Genomic DNA, 6000 nt, shown 5'->3' with positions numbered 1-6000 from the left:
TATTTCTTATGTTTGTATCGAAATAGTAGCTATGTCTAGTAGTTTTAATGGTCAAAGGTCTTAGAAATAGTTTACTCATTACAGTTGGTATCAGAGCAACGGTCCATTTTCATGAAGTTCTCTTTGATACACACGCTCAAGCTCCGAATCTAACCGCTAATGTAAGTGTTTATGTTATAGTTGTTGTGATTATGTGTATTAGCCCTTATGTTTTCAGTTAAGAATATTTATAAATTAGTTTATTTTTTTCATTATTTATTATCTTTGCATTTATGATTGTATATAGTGAAAACATTTTTTCCAAATAAATATCATTGTTATTTTTGAATGACATGTATGAGTTTGATTTTCTTTTATAATCATAATAAATAATAAATTTAATAAATATGACCAAGTTCGGTGAGGGTGGATACGAATCGATGAACCGGGTTCTAAATTGAGAGTTAGGGGGCCATACTAGTGGGAATGATTTTACTGATCCCAGCCTTCCCTCAATATGGTTAACTTTGAAACAACGATGAGTTTCGAGCCTAAGAATTAAGTCATATAGGATGATTAGAAACAGACTTAGAAAATAATAAAGATGGCTTATTCTTTTTCTAAGTATAGAAACACACCCTAATTAAAAGAAGGCTTATAAAAAATTTCATAAGAAGTCATAATTAATAGGTCTGAGTTATGTTTGCTTAGATTAAGTTTTTGCCTTAGAGCCTATTAGGATAAGTTCTAATATGCTTTCTCGACTATTAGAATTTTGCTAAGGATGTCGCTCAGAAAGTTTGCACGCACACACGTTAATGCCTCCAACACCGCTCCTGAGAGCAATGAAGCCCCTCCAGTTCGCAGAAGGGTAGTGTGTTCTACCGCCAACCAAAGCGCACCGCAGCTGCCACCGGTTGACAACACTGCAGAAATTGCAAGACTACGACAACAAGTGGAGGAATTACTACAGCAACAGCGACAACAGACTCAGCCTCTACCTCCACCGCAACCACAGCCTCAGCAAATGGCTCAAGTACCCCATCAAGTAGGTCCTTATGGGGGGGATGGCCAATGGAAAACCATGCACCATACCCAGCTCAGCACATGGAGCCAATCTATGAGCGATTTCGTAAGCAACACGCTCCAAACTTTGAAGGGACAACATATCCCTTTGAGGCAAAAGAATGGCTCAGAAATGTAGAGTCGATCCTAGCGCATATGAATCTCCGCAACGCGGACCGCATATCCTACATTTCGTCTCTACTTAAGAAAGATGCTAGAATATGGTGGAACTTAGTTCAGCAGACTAACGATGTCGCCACCATGACATGGACAAGATTTGTGGAGCTTTTCCACAAGAAGTATTACAACTCGGCAGTCATCGCTACAAGGGTCGAGGAGTTCGCTAGTTTGAAGCAGGGCAACTTGACGATAGTAGAATATGCTTGGCAGTTCGATAGATTAGCCAAGTTTGCACCAGAGATGGTTCCAACTGAATTTTTGAGGGTGACCAAGTTCGTTCGAGGACTTAGACCAAATATTGAGCTAGGATTTAAGCTAGAAAACCCGGGAAATACTAACTATGTCGATGTTCTAGAAACGGCAATAGAAGTAGAAAGGCTTCAGGCGAATGTTAGTAAGGAGAAGGCTAGTAATCCTGAGCCTAAACAACAGGGTCAACCTCAGGATGGTCGGAACAACCACAACAACAGTCGTCAGCATAGCAATAGTAATAGTAATGGTCAGAAGAGAAGGCATCCAGATGATAAGCAGGCCAATGGTGATAAAAGAGCATGGACAAACAATGGAGGCAATAAGTCGGGTTATGTAGAATACCCGCAATGCTCTAAGTGCCAAAAGAAACATCTTGGGGAATGTCATACAAACATCAAGGGATACTTCAACTGAGGTCAGGAAGGTCACCGAAGGAGGCAGTGTCCCCAGCTCAAGCAAGAGGAGAAAATGGACAATACAATGGTTCCTGCCAGGGTATTTGCTTTAACCCAAGGAGAAGCTGATGCTAGCAATAAATTGGTTACAGGTTAGATTTCTATCCTCAATAATGTATGTTCTGCATTATTTGATTCGGGAGCAATATACTCGTATATCTCATTAGGAATGATAGAGAAATTAGACAAACCTTGTAGAACTAGGTTTGTGACGTAGTTGCCTTCGGGTAAAATAGTCCTATCATTACGGATAGTACGAGGCGTACCAATCAAAATTGAGGACGTAGAACTAGAAGGAGACCTGATAGAGCTGGAAATCAAAGACTTCGACATGATATTAGGCATGGACGGGCTAACAAGGCATGGCACAACCATCGATAACAACGTAAGCAAGTGATGTTCGAGACTCCTGACGGTCAGAAACGATGCTATATGGGAAAAGTTTTAGGACTACATACACTGCTTATTTTATCTCTCAAAGCTCAGAGGATGATAGAAAAAGGATGTCATGCATTCTTAGCCAATGTTACGGATGCGGTAAAGGAAACACCACTAAAAGTTGGAGACTTCCACATTGTAAAGGAATTCCCAGAGGTATTTCCTGGAAACTAGCAGGATTGCCGCCGACACGGGAGACAGACTTCACAATCGAACTAGTACCGGGCACCGAGCCATTCGCTATGGGGAGCACCGGTTCTATTTGTGAAGAAGAAGGATGGAAGTATGCATATGTGTATAGATTATTGCGAGCTGAATAAGGTGACAATTAACAATAAGTACCCGCTACCCCGACTTGACAACTTATTTGATCAACTCCAAGGGGCAACCATGTTTTCAAAGATTGATCTACGGACCGGGTATCACAGCTCAAAGTACAGGAAGAGGATAATCCCAAGATGACTTTTAGAACTCGTTATGGACATTACGAGTTTCTAGTTATGTCTTTTGGTCTTACCAATGCTCCATGGATTTAATGAATAGGGTCTTTATGGATTATTTGGACGAATTCATCGTAGTGTTCATCGATGATATCTTGGTGTACTCAAAGGACGAAGTCAAACATGAGGAACATTTAAGGTTGATCTTGTTACGAGTAAAGGAGCATCAACTTTACGCCAAGTTCAAAAAGTGTGAAATTTGGCTTTCGCAAGTAACGTTCCTCAGGCACATAGTATCCAAGGAAGGAGTTGCAGTAGACCCATCTAAGGTAGAGGCTGTAAAGATTGGCCAAGACCAAAGAACGCATCTAAGGTAAGAAGTTTTCTGGGACTAGCAGGTTGTTATTGGAGGTTCGTAGAAGGCTTTACTAAGATAGCCACTCTGTTTACCAACCTAACCTGGAAACAGCAAAGGTTCAACTGGACTGATAAGTGTGAATAGAGTTTCCAGTTGCTTAAGGATATGCTCAACACCAGTACTTTATGTACCGACACCCAATGATAAGTTTGTAGTCTATTGCGATGTGTTGAAGCAAGGATTGGGTTGTGTGCTGATGCAGAATAATAAGGTGATAGCCTACGCCTCAAGGCAAATGTAGTTGCTGATGCGCTAAGTAGGAAGAATTACGGAAGTCCAGTATCATTAGTTGGAATAGAAAAGCCGCTACAGCAGGAGATGATCAATGCTGGAATAGAAGTAGTCATTGATAACCTGACTAAATTGTCCATCCAGTCAAGCCTGTTAGAAGACATACGGATTGGGCAAGGACATGATGACACATTAGTAGCACATATGGATGCAGTTAGAGAAAGGAAGGCCACAGATTTCCCAATATCTAGTTAGGGGTTATTAAGATACAAGGATCGGTTATGCGTGCCAAATGATCAAGGGATTAAGATGAAGACTTTAGAAGAAGCGCACAATACCCCATACTTAGTTCACCCAGGGTCGACCAAGATGGCTCACGACCTTAAAGTGCTATATTGGTGGCCAGGAATGAAGAAAGATATAGCAGAGTATGTGTCTAAATGCTTGGTATGCCAGCAAATGAAAGCAAAGCATCAGCGGCCTGCAGGCTTATTGCAACAACTTAGCATTCCAGAATGGAAATGGGATGATATAGCCATAGATTTCGTGACGAGTTTGCCACGAACAAGTAAGCAGCATGATTCGGCTTGGATAGTAATAGATAGATTAACCAAGTTAGTTCATTTCCTGCCTGTTAAGACTTCGTACACAGCATATCAATATGCAAACGTTTAAGTCCAAGAAATAGTACGACTGCATAGAATCTCTAAGACAATAGTATTTGATAGAGGATTGGTGTTTACATCGAGATCTTGGAGTAAGTATTTGCCGCTGATAGAATTCTCCTACAACAATAGCTACCAGTCAACAATCAGGATGGCACCCTACAAGCTACTTTATGGAAGAAGGGTCGATCACTGTTGCATTAGGACGGTAGGAGAAAGGCAACTACTTGGACCTGAAGCTGTTAGAGGAGCTCAGGATGTAGCAGCGCTGATTAGAAAGCGTATGCTCACTGCTCAAAGCCATTAGAAAAGTTATGCGGATGCCAAGCGACGTGATGTGGAATTCAAAGTTGGAGATCAAGTCTTCTTAAGGATATCTCCTGTGAAAGGTGTGAAGCAGTTTGGGAAGAAAGGCAAGCTTAGTCACAGGTTTATAGGTCCTTTTGAGATATTGGACAAAGTGGGAGCAGCTGCATATAGATTAGCCCTACCGCCAGCTCTAGCAGATAGTCACAATGTGTTCCACATCTTGATGTTGTGTAGATATGTGTCAGACCCATCTCATGTCCTCAAATATGATATGATAGCACTCCAGAAAGACTTGAGTTACGAGGAACGACCGACTAGCATCCTAGATAGAATGATGAAAGAATTATGGTCTAAGAGTTTTTCGATAATCAAGGTGGAGTAATAGTTCTGAATGGGAGGCAACGTGGGAGTTGGAGGAAGACATGTTAACCCGGTATTCGGAATTGTTTGATAAGTAAATTTCGGGGACGAAATTCTTTTTAGTGGGCGAAAATTGTAAAGTCCCAGAATATTTACTTAACTAGCTAGAGCAGCAGCAGCAAGTAGTAGTAGTAGTAGTAGTAGTTAGTATTATGTTAGATTTCGTGGATTTTGGTTCAAGTCGGGACTTAGTTGGATACTCATAGCAATAGTTATGAATTTTATAAGTTTAACCTATAGTTTAAGAATATTAATTATAACATAAGGTTTGATTAATATTGCTGGTCCTAGGTGTATTATTTATTATAACATAAGGTTTAGATAGAGCCAATAAGAATATGACACTTGTCATAAGCATGATTATTATGGAATTAGAGTTTGTTATTTTATGGTTAGTTAAGAAATGTGTGGATTAGGTTGTTATTTAGATAATTAAATAGATTTTCCCTTAATTTTAGAGTACTATAACTTCCGACCAATTTTTGACCTAGCAATATTATGAATTTTGAAAAATAGTATTTTAAGAAAGTTGTAGATAATTGAATTATCTTTCTAACTCTATAAAGATGGTCTAAATCAGAGTCCTACAGCTCCAGTTATGTTGATTTTACTACAAGTAAGTTTAGAGTTACGAGATTTAGGAAGTTAAAAGTTAGGAATCTATTTTTTTTTTTTTTAAACAAGCTTTGACTCCTTAGACCTACCTCTGAACGACTTGACCGAGTCCTAAGCCTTTGACTGAAGAATATTCAAATATTTTCAATTAAATTCATTATTTTTATTCAAAGCCAAAAAGAAGATTTTTATTCCTAGAACTCTATAAATAGGACTTAGAACCCAGCCCTTCTCCTCACTCTTCAGTTGTGATCAGACTCCAAGGTGTTAGTACTACCATAGAGTGATAAACACTTGGGTTGGGAAAAAGCTTTGCCATTCTTAAGCTTTATAAAATACTTGGGAAGTGAGGTTTAGTGTATTTCGGTATTGGAGTTAGACCAATCCATAAAGTCAACTAAGGTTCTTGAAACTTAAGTTCTTTCTTGGAGTGTTCCAAATCCCATCCTTGTTCTCATATCCCGGTGTTGGTAAGGAAAATAGGATAGATTTTATGTGCTTATATGTTATGTTATGTTATGTTATGATATGTT

The sequence above is a fragment of the Humulus lupulus genome, chromosome 6, assembly GCF_963169125.1.
Source record: "Humulus lupulus chromosome 6, drHumLupu1.1, whole genome shotgun sequence".
NCBI lineage: Eukaryota > Viridiplantae > Streptophyta > Magnoliopsida > Rosales > Cannabaceae > Humulus > Humulus lupulus.
The sequence above is the reverse complement of the archived record's forward strand: the minus strand, read 5'-3'. Positions refer to the sequence as shown.